This window comes from Lissotriton vulgaris, chromosome 3_2, assembly GCF_964263255.1.
Source record: "Lissotriton vulgaris chromosome 3_2, aLisVul1.2, whole genome shotgun sequence".
Lineage (NCBI taxonomy): Eukaryota > Metazoa > Chordata > Amphibia > Caudata > Salamandridae > Lissotriton > Lissotriton vulgaris.
In genome coordinates, this window is record NC_141690.1 from 296,175,273 (window position 1) to 296,189,331 (window position 14,059).

The following is a 14,059-nucleotide window of genomic DNA, read 5'->3' on the forward strand; positions in this document are numbered from 1 at the left end:
ATACATCACACTCCTCCCATCAGAAGGGAACAGAGAGATGAAGCATGCCACTTATTTTGGGTGAAAGGTCAATGTCCTTTGAACAGCTGCTTGCTGATGGTTTATTCAATATTCATCATAGAACTGTGTATATTTTTAGTTTGTGTCTTGCATGGTGGGGAACTGGTCATATTTCTAAGTGTGACTCTGTGGATTTGTAAAGATTGCTGAAACCATTATCCTGCTACTATGAAGGATGTACTTTGGTATTGTACATGTTGAAGAAAGAGTGGTGGTGGTGGGAGTAGCTGATCACATACCACATAAACACCCTTATTTACTATCCTAGCAAGTGTTATGTTGCAGGCACTGCTCACCTTCTGAACCTTAAATATAAGTTCCCCCTAGTATTGGACATTTATTTAAGACTTTAGAGTATGAATTTTTCACTCACCAGTCCTATTTGAAAACTCTCCTTCTGCACACACCGCACAGTAATAGCAGCAAATGGGTTTTTCTGGTGTTGGCACCTTGCGGTGCCCAGGAAGGCAGCTCTCACTGCAGACAGAGCGGGGAGTCTGTGGGGAACAAGAGAACAAAGAAGAAGCATTACATGTGCAATACTTAATGTGTGCAGTGGCTGCTGGAAGTCAGCCTGAAAGTCACCCTTCGCCACTGGCCCTTATTTCCATTTGAACTCATCTTTTCAGTCAAGAATGTATGCAGTACCTTCGGTGCCTACTCTAACCATGTGTCACACTCAGCAACTCTGGGCAATAGCTTGCTTAATCTCTACTAACGGCCCCATCAGTGCCGGGGATGCTTGTCTTCACCTTGGAGATACCCAGGAGGGACCATCTCACAGGGAAAGCCAGGATGGGTTCCCTAGTGGTATACAGCGCCGGGACGCCCCTTTGCTGGGGCAGCTGTGCGCTTTAAAAGTATACAACATTTAACATTTCTCTTTCGCTATTTCAAAAATCATCCGGTTAAGCGTCTTTAATTGTTTTCAGAAGAGTCTTCAAACTTAACAGTTTTGATCTGTAGTCTCCTTTGTGAATAGAGGCTGTGGAATACTCGTTGATCTGGTAACGAGTATTCCACAAACAATTAAAGACGCTTAAACAGATGATTTTTAACGCATTTAATTCTGTCCTTAACAACTCCAATCAATACCTCTCCAGTAAATGCTGGAAGCAGTACATAGATTACATTACATAGATTACATTTTTCTCCTCTGGTCAGGCACCAACTCTGAGTTTAACGATTTTGTTGCATATCTGAATACAAAACAGCAACACTTAACTTTCACTTCCATAATACACAAATCCAGCATTGCCTTCTTGGACTTGAACATACAATACGAAAATGACAAACTTTATACCTCTCTCCGTCGAAAACCAACTGAACGCAGTACACTACTCGCCACCATCCACGTACACTCAGAGATGGACTACCCTATGGGCAGATTCTGAGGTTGCTGTGGTGGTTAGCCTCTGCAAGGCCTACCAGTGCCAGTCAGTCAGTCAGTCAGTCAGTCAATCACTTTTATTCGATTTTTGAGAATCATAAAAAGACACAGGATACAGTTCATGAAATACACAAGGTAAAAAAAGACAGTATAAAAATATCTACATATTATATCTACATGATAAATCATATATCAAATCATAAAAACGTATTTTAGAATAACATGTACACAAACAGTATATTAAGGAATACATTCCAATTATTTAAAAAGAAGTATTAAAACATTTTAAAACATCATAGTATCTATTATAGATGCATTTAAGATATTTTGTTTATAATTAGTCCATTAGTACCTTTACTACGCATTTTATTAATACGAACTCCTGCTACTAAGAAGTTAGCAACATGGAAAGTAATTTGTGCATTGTGCAAAAGTTGCAAAAATAGGAGCGCTGGCCTAACCTGTAAAAAGCCAGCCTCTCTAAGGATGGGAACAAGATATTTTCTTCTGATTTTAGCGTAGGGATCACAAAACATAATAAAATGTAGTGTATCCTGAGTTGAGAAATGATCCCAGTCGCATGGCTTATTGTTATTAGGTGTATCCCATCTGTAATATGTGCCCAACAGAAAATGTATTAAGTTCAAACGAAATCTAATTAAAAGAAAGCGGTGAAATGGTTTATTAACAAATACCAGGTATGGTTCTGGGCCTGGGACAGTTTTGAGAGCAAAGTTGCTTCTCACCGTTGTCTTTTTTTAATTCTAATTCCTCCCGCTCTGCTGTAAAGAAGTTTATCAGTGATGTCTTTATCGTCTTGACATCCTCCTTTTGGATGCCCTCAGGGGCGTTAAAAAGATCAATACGTCCCACCTTGGTTAACATTGTTTTTACGTACGTCAACCACGGGATCTTTAAGGCTCCATCCATACTTAAACAATCTTCGAGGATTTTATGATTTAGTGAAATTTCCTCGTTTAGCCAAGTTTTTAGCCAAGAAATGACAGGGGCGGATTTTATAATGTCGGAGAAATACCCAGTACCCAGCTCTAAATGGATAGTAAAAGTAGGGGTAGACTGGGGGACAGAGAGTAATGATCTAAAAAACCTGTTTTCTGCCCTCTGAATGAGGACTGGATTTGTATATCCCCATATTGAGGCCCCATAGGTGGCGATTGCCATGCTTTTGGCGTTATACACTTTAAGAATAGCAGCCGTTGGTCGTGACCCCAATTTCTTGGCAAAATTCAAGAGGGCTCCAGCAGATCTGCTCACTGCATTTGATTTGGCCTTATGTTGAGCACCCCAAGTACCTTTATCATCAAATAAAACCCCCAAGTAAATAAAAGAAGGGACCCTGTGTACCTCCTTTCCTGTACAAACAAGAGTTATGGGTTTCTTTTTTCTACCATTGAGTCCCAGAATCATAACATGCAATTTTTGCGTGTTTATTTTTAAATCTAAGTAGGTCATAAAGTCCCCAAAGGCGGCCAATAACTTGTTAAGGGCAACACCTGTTCGTGCCAAGAGGACCGCATCGTCCGCGTACAGGAGGACCGGAATGTTAATCTCTCCTGCACGCGGAACGTCGGCCCCCAAGGTAGAAAGCACCGACTCGAGTGTGTTTATATACAGTGTGAAGAGGAGAGGGGCAAGGATACACCCTTGCCTCACTCCTCTCTCTGAGTTAAATGGTTTAGTGCATCTACCATCCTTGGTTACCCTAACCGATGCCTCCAAACCTTGATGCAGGTCAGCCAGGAAGCCTACTAGTGATCTTTCTATGCCCATTTCCAAAAGGACCCCCCACAGCCTTGACCTGTTGACCAGGTCAAAGGCTGAGGAGAGATCCATAAATGCCATATATAAGGCCCCTTTTTTAACTATTGTGTATTTGCTGATGATCAAATGCAAATTAAGGCACTTATCCAGTGTGCTTCTTTTAGGCCTAAAACCATATTGTGCATTAGATAAGATTCCCCTGCCTTCCAACCAAGATGTTAACCTCCCCAAAATCACTCTGCCCAAGATTTTAACTGCAGAGTTGATGAGTGAGATAGGTCTGTAGCAGGCAGGGTCACTCTTTAGGCCTTTTTTAAAAATCGGTACGATAATTGATGTAGCCCAAGACTGTGGGATCGTACCTGTCCTGGCGGAATTAAACACATTCGTCAAAATCCTGGCCCAGAATTTAGGTGCTGCCTTATATAAGTCCGCCGGGACCCCATCGGGGCCGGGCGCCTTGTTTTTAGATGTATCATGTATAGCTTTTTTGACTTCCTCTGGGTCAAAGGCTTCAATTATATCGACATTAAGATGAATCGGGTAATCGTGTGTTTGCTCAGATAAAGGCTGACTGTAAATGTTGCCAAAGTGGGATCGTCAGATAAAACACACTCCACGGGATGACTATCTGCTCCTGAGAAGTATGGATGGTTAATCACTTCCCAAAATTTAGAGCTATCCCGGAGGACCTCTGGTGATTGGAGATCCATCCATGCCTGTTCCTTGATGTCCTTCTTCCTAATGTAAATGGCCTGTTTGTACGCCTTCCTAAGTTGTATTATGGTGGATTTATTTCCTGGTGACTCTTTTAGTGCCTTTAAAAGGGCAGAGTGAGCCCTTGAGCAATTAGAATCGAACCACTGCTTACCTTTCTGCCCCCCAGTTTTTGTTTTCAAGGTTAGGTCATTGTTAACTTGTTGACATACTCGATTAAAGGCCTGTACCATAGTAACATTAGGGGAAAGGGGATCCAGACAAATGCCTACCTCCTCTTCAACTTTTGCTAGAACTTCTTTTAGAAAGCTAATCGGTGTTACGTTAGACCATTTTAACCTTCTCCCCTTGTCTTTGGTTATTAGATCTGTCACTGCTTGAATTCCAGATTCTTTAAGATCTTTAAAATCTAATAATCCGTCCTGTGAGACCTCTAGTACCACAGGATTGTGATCGCTAAAAATAGAGTCTACTACTCTATAGCTAAGAATAAAAGTCAAAATAAGTGAGGAAACAAAAATAAAATCTATGACTGAGCCTGTATCTTTCCCCTTGTATGTTATTGGTCTTGGACCTAGTGGACGGCCTACCAGTGCTAGGGGTTCTCCCTTCTCTTCTCTGCAAAGAGTCCTCAGCCCAATAGAAAGAAGTTCGCACAGGAACTTGAATAGAAAAGACAGAGTTTATTAAACCTCTTGAGGTGGAACAACATTCACACAACACCCTTCAGTAGTGTATGAGGTAGCACATTGACTGGAAGGAGCTTGGTCCTTTTATACCCACACAGGGGCTCAAATGAGGGCGGTACAAAGTACAGAATGCTGGTTTCAAATACATATAAGGCCATACAGAGAGTGTGCTGGCAACAAGTGGGAGGGGCTGACAGTTAGCTAATTCTGGTGGACACATCCTGACAGTTACAAGTTGGGGACAGCTGTAAGCTCAACTGGGCATGTGCGAAGCAGAAGGGGTTAAATATATCTAGTCTCTAGGCAGATTTCAAGGGCAGTTAACAGGAAGGTAGGACAGAGCACATGGTGAGCACATGGCAAACAAAATGGCTGCCAGAAATACAAAATGGATTCCGCAAAACGGACAAGATAGTCTGTAAATAAAAAATGTCTTCTGCTAATGCTAACCTAATCGCTGCTAAATTACAACAGACAACCCTTTCAGCATTCGCTGAAGACATTTGTTTATCTGGGGTAATCTAGATATGCATCCTGTACATTGATGTTCATCATCTCAGTAGTTTCATCATTTAACATTTGTTGTGCTTTTATGTTTGCAATATTTCTTTTGGCAGGTGTACAAGCAGTGATGCATATGGAGCAAAGCATAGGACCACATTGTATACAAGTGCAGCATGTAAATAGTATCACCAGTAGTATACATAGAATAGTCAGTAGCTTCCAACCCCAAGTAACAAAGAGTGTCCATATCCAGTTCGAAAATGTCCATGTACCAGTCTCTGGGTGAATTTCTGCAGCAATCTTGTGCAGTTTAGAGATTGCATAATAAACTGAAGGTGAGTGATCAGGTATAAAAACACAACAACTGCTACCGATGATGCTACATGCACCACCTCGATCAGCCAAAATCACGTCAAGCCCCATCCTATTTTGGAGTGCTACAATTCTTGCAATTTGCAGTTCTCCTGTAATGGTCCCAAGTGCCATGGCTGTCTGATTGGTGACAGCTTCCACAACACGAGTCAATCATCTGATCTTTCTGCTATTCAATGCAGCACCCACAAAGAAGAACAAACCCAAATTGAAATCGACATATGGTTGCAAAGTGGTATCTGTCTGGTCAACTTCATCTGTACCTATTGTTCGTCTGTATCTATTCTTGGAAATATCATTGTATAACTTTAGGTCAAGGTGATATGCGCAGGTGCAAAAAACACAGGGGGTAACAAAAATGATATGTAACATACCCTGGACCACCCAACAGGCAATTGATAGTATCCTTTATTACCACACATGAAGTATGTATTGTGCGGCAATGTAAAGCTACTGTTATTAGCACATCCAATAATTAATGTTGAAATACATTCACTCCGTCCTACGGGAATTCTCCCAGCACTGCCAATACATAAGTCTGCTTTAGCTCTAATTACAGAAATGACAACGGGTCCAATGTTTTTCATATTCCTCATATTTGTAAAGACATATGGTGTCAAAATATTGTCCGGTTGGTACTCTTCCCCATCCCATTTAGTCCCATTTGCTTGAGGATAACCATCTTCATCTTGGTAGCATTCTTTATTCAACCGAAAAATTATTCCACCTACTGAGGGCTTTCCGGAAGCAAACAAAAGGGTATACCAAGCTTGGCATGAACCGTTGTGGGAAAACTGCAGAGGAATAAAAGGCGTTCCTCCTTTCTTTTGGTGTGCAGCTATCATCCCACACACCCAACAATTGGTAGTATTTGTGGCATTGTGTGTATGATGCAACATCTGATGAATGTGTTATTTCGGTAGGATTGTCGATGCTTCTGCTCATGATAGCAAAGTGTATAGTAATGGTGTTCCACTGGAGCTGGAGTAGTGACAACAAAAAGCTGTCGAGCAGGAGCCACTTTCTCACCAAACCAGGTGATTATTGCCATAACCACCAGGGCAGCAACAAACCCTACAGCACAAATTATTATTTTGTTATTCATTTCAGCAACAGTGATGATTGATCTTTCTAAAAAGTTGTTGAAAACAATTGTTGAAGCTCATCTTCCTGGGCAGCCGTTGATTTCTTTACCACGGGCCAAGAAGGGTGTCACTACAGTAACGCAGGACTGACCCCCGCTTGCTACATCGGCTCTCCGTTTCACAAACCCAGGGCGGTATCTCAACCAGTCTCGTTCAACACTGCAGATTCTTTCCTCGGTCTCAAGTGGTATCGCGATGCTCCAGGAATCGTGTGGCCAGGGAAGACTTCCGCAGATTCGTCAGGTGAGATAGCTTGACCTTTCTCCGTCTCCAGAATCACTTGATGGTCGATCAGGGCAGCAGGTTCCACCAAGTCAGGCGACACACGCTTGCAATGCGTGCTGTGGACCCAGTTCTTTTTGTTTGTCACTCGAACTGCTGTCCTTGTAGCCAAAAGCACATGCTCCGGACCTCGCCACCTCGGCTCCAAGCTGTACGATCTGTCGAAGAACTTGACCATCATGTAGTTGCTGGGATGGAGTTCGTGGGCCTTACCTGTAGATCTGTCCAGAAGCGCTTCTTGAACCTGTTGATAAATAGAGATCAAACTGTTGGTTATCTGTGCCAAATAATCATTCAACAGAACACAAGGTATATCATGTTTGGGGCGTGGCTTAGGAACTCCCCAAATGTTCATCAGTCTCCCAAATACCACCTCATACGGTGTAAGGCCTGATCGTGAGTGTGGCACCGATCTTATGGATAATAATGCCAAAGGTAGTGCATCTGGCCACTTTAGGGATGTGGAAGCCAGTATTTTTGCCAGCTTCAATTTTAAAGTAGCGTTATACCTTTCCACCAATCCTGCTGATTGCGGTTGGAAGACTGTATAGAATCTCTTTAATCCCTAACCCTTTCAGAACAGGCTCAACAACTTGCCCAATAAAATAAAACTCCTTCAGAAGCACTTTTGCTGTGGTAAGAGCAGTATTATCCTTTGTAGGGTATGCCTCTATCTATTTACTGAAGGCACATACCACCACTAGGACATATTTCAGATTATTGCAGCGTTCAAGCTGGATATAATCCATCTGCAAGACTTCAAAAGGTGTGGTTGGTGTAGAAAACCCTCCTGTGGGAGTTTGTGTCCCTTTTCCAGGATTATACTGCCAACAGATCAAACAGGACTGTACTATTCTTTTAGCTGTGCTGGCAATTTCAGGATGCTCCCGGACTTGTGTAAGAAATTTAGTTATTGCTAGAGCGCCAACATGTGCCAGCCCATGTGCCATTTGAAACATAGGTTGTAAATAGGCTGCAGGCAATTTCCATTTATTCATTTCTTTGTTACGCCAACAACCCTCATCGTCTAACATTCCTTCTTTAGACCATTGCTCAAGTTCTTCCACAGAGGCAGATCTCTGTATATCCAATACTTCCTCTCTAGCATCATGCCAACGCTCAGCTTGTGATTTTACTACGTACATGGATGTAGTGCTTCACTGCATTGCAGTCTCACGGACTACGCGGTCTGCGAAGGCATTGCCTTGTCCTATTTTGTCAATGATTTTCTTGTCTGCGCTACACTTCATAATAGCAACTTTCTTCGCGTATGTAAGTGCAGTCAAGAGATTATGCACTAATTCTCCGTGCATTATCTGCATCCCCTGGGATGTAAGAAAGCCTCTATCTTTCCAGAGTAGGCCAAAATCATGAACCACTCCAAAAGCATAGCGGCTATCCGTGTAAATGTTCACACACAAGTCAGTGCTAAGCTCACATGCTCGTGTCAAAGCTATTAGTTCAGCTGCTTGAGCCGACTTCTGTGGTATGCGAGCTGTCTCCACTACTGTCTCAAGTGTTGTGATTTCACATGCAGCTGAGGTCGTGCCATCTGGTAACTTCAAACAGGACCCATCAACCCACAGTTCCCCATCTACATCTGAAAGGGACGTATCTTGCAAATCGATGCGGTCCTTTGTCTGTTCCTCAGTAAGGAATATGCAATTGTGAGGCTCCTTTGTCTGGGACTGAGTCGCAGGATATGGCAACAAGGTAGCTGGGTTCAGTGTCGCGCATCTCTTCAATGTAATATGAGGTGCTAACAGTGTCAATTTGTATTCTGTCAGGCGAGCACTAGTTAAATGTTGTGTCTTGGTCTGATTTAAAAGGGCATCTACTGCATGGGGTACTAGCACCAACAGTTTAAGTGACAAAAGTATCCCTTCACTCTGACATGTGGACACTGCTGTCGCTGCGACTGAACGGAAACATCCAGGCAAAGTAACGAGCAACAGGATCAAGAACTGCAGAAATATATGCACAGGGACGCTGCTTGTCACCGTGTGTCTGTACTAAAACTGACAATGCACATCCATCTTTCTCGTGTACATAGAGTGTAAAGGCCTTCGTGTAGTCTGGTGAGCCTAACACTGGTGCAGAGCAAAGAGCTTGTCTTAACTGACGAAAAGCATTTTGACATTCATCTGTCCATGGAAGGGGAATCGGGGTGTTCTTAGTCAAAAGTGCTAGCAGAGGTTTAACAATGTGTGAAAAACCCAATATCCATTGCCTACAAAACGAAGTCAAACCAATGAATGCACGGACATCTTTCTGTGTGGAAGGTACTGGTGTGTCTAAAATTGCTTGAATACGATCTGGTGTCAGTGCACAGCCCTCCTTAGACAGAAGGTGTACTAAATAGGTCACCTTCGCTCTACAATATTGCAATTTCTTTCGTGATACTTTATGGTGGTGTGTAGCAAGAAAAGAAAGCATGGACAAGGTACATTTTTCACCCTGCTCAGGTGTATCAGCTGCCAACAAGATATCATCGACATATTGTATAAGAGACACTCCTTCAGACAAAGTAAAGGAATCGAGTTGTAATGTTAAGGCTCGACTATAAATACTCGGACTCTCAGTGTACCCTTGAGGAACTCTACAAAATCTGTATGAATTATTATTTAAAGTGAAACCGAACAAATATTGGCTATAAGGATGAATAGGAATCGAGAAGAAAGCATTCTTCAAAACAATTACAGAGAATGTAGTTGCTGTTGGAGGGACCAGGGTAAGCAATGTCGTTATGTCAGATACTACAGGCTACTGCGATACTACAAACTTTGTGACTTCTCTCAAATCGATGATAAATCTATAAATCCTAGTGTCAGTATCTTTTTTCAAAATGGGAAGAATCGGACTATTGCAAACATTGTAAGGAACTTCTTCCACAACCCCCAGCTTAATCAAATCCTGTACAATACGTGTAAGTGCTTCTTCTCCTTCTCGAGAAATTTTATACTGAGCCAGTCTTGGCAATAAAGCACACTCCTTGACACGTACTGGTAGAATAACCATTTGTCCTACATCGGTGTCTGAAGTAGTCCACAAGGTACTAGGGAGTGAAGCTAATTCAATGTCCTCTTTAACAATACAGGATCTCTCAATCTTTGGGTAGTTGTCATTTAAAATAATGCGTACTCCTTCTGGAGAACATCGTATCGTAGCCCTGAAATATTTGAGCATGTCAAGACCCACAATATTGTCTCATGTATTTGGAGAAAGCAAACATGGACATGGAGCAGTAAACTTATCAACATGGATGCAAGTGGCTGTGAAAATGGGCTAAGGGAAGGTGTTCCATCGAAACCTATTGATGTAATAGTTAAGCCAGACAGGGGAGCCCTAGGGACCAAGTGTTTAGACAAGGCGCTACGAGTAGTTCCTGTATCAACCAGACACTAATCAGTAGAACCCAAAACATGTGCTGTAAAATAGGGACTCCTCTGATCTACTGGAACTTCAACTGATTCCTTACCCCATCCTAGGCAATCCTATGCAGAAGCAGAATCTTGCAAATCAGACGGCACATAGTTGGACATTTGATATTGGTTCAGTCTATCAAAAGTGTTAGACCCATCTTGTCCACGTGTATTAGCATCAAACGTAGCACAATCATTTGTGCTTCCTCTAGGCCCTGAATATCCTGAACGATTTCTCATTTGTCCCCGACCACGTGAACGCTGCTGAGCACGCAGTACTGGACAGTCAGAAAGCCAATGTCCAAATTTCTTGCACTACGCACACTGATCAACAGACAAATTCTAACCAGTATAGGGAGGAAAAGACGGACCATAAAATATAAAATATTTTTGCTCCTTTTCCGACCAATCTTTAATACCATCTATAAGTTCAGAAGTAGTGTTAGTACTACGAACGGCTTTACACGTCGCGGATCTAATCTCAGACGAATGTCCGGTAGTTAACATCGAGCGAGTTTCTCTGACTTTATCCTGGTCTGTAGGAGAGTCCTCATCTGACTCATGAGGAGCAGAAGGAAGAGTATACGGAGGTGGAAAACGATCTAATAAGAGAGAATCATCTTGGAGTTTATTAGGAATAGGATAAAGAGGCCTACGAACAGCATATTAATAATTTTCTAGAACAATGGTTCGGAGTAGGCCTTATGTGGTCCTTCAAGGAAGACAAGGTTATTAGCGAGTATTTAATAAGTCGCTAGGGAGCATTGGTAGTAGGATAAAATTTTGGGTTTTTATTTTGTTACTCTTTTCTCATAGCAAAACACAAAGTTAAATATATATATACATATTTACACTGTATTTCAGGTGCTCAAGTGAAATAGTACGGTGCAGGACGTGACATATGTGATCAAAGTGAACGAACTGTCACACACAACAAGGATAAACACACACAACAATTATATACAATGGTACAAGTGGAATTTCCTTGGGTAGGTCGACGGCGTTTCGATCTATATTATTTTAGATCTTCATCAGGACAGTTGAGCCTCCTGAAACTTGCCTATGGAGAGGGCAAGGATGTTCAATCGCACAAGCCAGCTGGGCGGCTGTCGCAGTTTTTCATTGGATATAAAATTCGGTCAGATTCCAGGCTTTAACTGGGGGTTCAGGTGGTGGCTGTTTGCTTCAATTTGGGGAAATTATTGGAGAGACAATTAGGTTTAAAACATAGTCAATATCGGTGCCAAGGCGCATTCGTCGCTCTGGTGGGTAATTTTTTATCTGAAAGAAATCACTGTGGTTTCAGACAGCGTATTCGTCGCTTATGTAGAGGGGTCCGCCTGAAATTAGTTCGTTGCAGGTCGGTGCGGCAAGCCGGGGGTCCGAGTACCTCGATCTGGCAGCTCACCAGATATTGGCCATTTACCTGTAACTGACGCTCCATATCTTCCCTCTCTTTAATTTATTTTATTTCTTTATTTTTCATTTCCAATGCTTTTGCATGAATACTTTTACATTGTTCTTTCTCAATCAAGGCCTGCTCACACTTCATTCCCTCACGCACTTCTTTCTCCCACATTCACACACAATCAAACATATCTTGCCTAGCCTTTCGCTTAAACATTTGTTGCTCCACATACTGAATCTTTCACAAATCAAATGACCCATACATAGGCCAACGCAACTCAGGATCTTTACAAGTGTATTTGTTCCATAACGTGCTGCACATTATGAACGAAATACCATACTTAATATACATGTGCCTATTAGGCGTCCCCTCCGGGGTGGGGTGTGCTTCGTCGAGTCTCAAATTGGTACCACTACAAAAGAAACACATCCTACGAAGTGTGCTGCAAACAGGCATGCCAAAAATAGTGCAAAATATGCAGTATTATAATCAAAAGTAGCGCTTAAGGTACTCTTTGTACGCTGCGCCGTTCAAACAAATAAAAATAGAGAAAAGTCTCCTCATTACCTGCATATATGTATTGCAACACATATATATTTGTCAAAAGAAATTCAATATTGGCCAATCATACAAACAAAGCCGCAGAAAGTGTTACTAAACAACCTTACCGGTCAAAGGCATCAAACCAACAGCAAGTGCCGCAAAATGGCTCTTACCAATCAAATGGTGTTCAGGTTCCAACTGGCAAGTTCTCAAATCGTCCAAATGGTCACTGCACGGCGAATCAACAGAAGAGATCTCAATCGAGGACCGGCGCCACCTGGATGTTCAGAACGGAAAGAAAGGAAAAACGCTGTGGGTGCCAAGACTCGGGTCTCCTCAGGCAGCGATCGCGTCCAAAAGCGAGATTTCAATCCTTCGTCTCGACCAGTCCTTCGGGCATCCGAGTTGCCGATGAGCCCCACGTTGGAAGCACCAATTTGTGGTGGTTAGTCTCAGCAAGGCCTACCAGTGCTAGGGGTTCTCCCTTCTCTGCACAGAGTACTCAGACCAATAGAAAGAAGTTGGCACAGAAACTGGATTAGAAAAGACAGAGTTTATTAAACCTCATGAGGTGGAACTACATTCACACAACACCCTTCGGTAGTGTATGAGGTAGCACACTGACTTGAAGGAGCTTGGTCCTTTTATACCCACACAGGGTCTCAAATGAAGGCGGTACAAAGTACAGAATGCTGGTTTCAAATACATATAAGGTCATACAGAGAGTGTGCTGGCAACAAGTGGGAGGGGCTGACAGTTAGCTAATTCTGGTGGACACATCCTGACAGTTACAAGTTGGGAACAGCTGTAAGCTCAACTGGGCATGTGCGTAGCAGAAGGGGCTAAATATATCTCGTCTCTAGGCAGATTTCAAGAGCAGTTAACAGGAAGGTAGGACAAAGCACACGGTGAGCACATGGCAAACAAAATGGCTGCCAGAAATACAGAATGGATTCCGCAAAACGGACAAGATAGTCTCCAAATACAAGATGTCTTCTGCTAATGCTTAACCTAATTGCTGCTAAATTACAACATTGCTAAGTAAATGTGCAAAGAAAGAAGACTACATGTAAGAAGCCAATACACTGAGAGAAAAATTGAAGGCAAGAGGGTATCCAAACAGGCTAGTTAAAACTTCCATGACAAGGGCCTGGGTTTGCCCCAGAGAAACATTACTTGCCCTCAAAGAAAAGTCCAAAATAAACAGACTCAACTGTGTTAACACGTTCGGCATACATACTAACAAAATCCACGAATTGATAACTAAAAACCGGCATATCATCAAAAAGCATAGATTCCAACATTGAAGTTCCCATGTTTGCATTCAAAAGGGGCAAAAATATGAAAGACCACCTCATCAGATCATTTCTAGAAACCCCACTACAAATTACACCTGGGGCCTACCAGACGTAAAAGGACATTTCAAATGTGGTAACTGTGTAGCCTGTGCTTTCACACTGAACACCAAGACGTTTGAACATGCAAACGTAAAACACACGCTGGAATTTTTTGCCAATTGCAACACAAAAAATTATGTGTACTGTATAAATGTCCTTGTGGATTGCCCTACATTGGGCAAACCCAGCAACCAGTGTAAGCACGAATAGGACAACATCGCAGTAGAATCAAGAAATTAAAACATTGGAATGTTGGGAGCTCCATTGAAAACAATGGAGTGCTCTGGTCTTATAATGGCTGGTAGAAGCCTGGAGCTCTAACTTTCCAATGTTTCTTTGTTCACAGCT

General features: G+C 42.3%; 1 protein-coding gene across 1 annotated transcript in view; it reads right to left on the bottom strand.

Moving 5' to 3' along the window:
- The window catches only part of LOC147725745 (vomeronasal type-2 receptor 26-like), a 210,817-nt gene that overhangs the window by 15,060 nt on the left and 181,698 nt on the right, over positions 1–14,059 (bottom strand). The window contains exon 2 of the mRNA XM_086964583.1: positions 434–557. The gene's annotated coding sequence lies outside the window, so the exon portion shown is untranslated. The remainder of the gene's footprint in view (positions 1–433; positions 558–14,059) is intronic.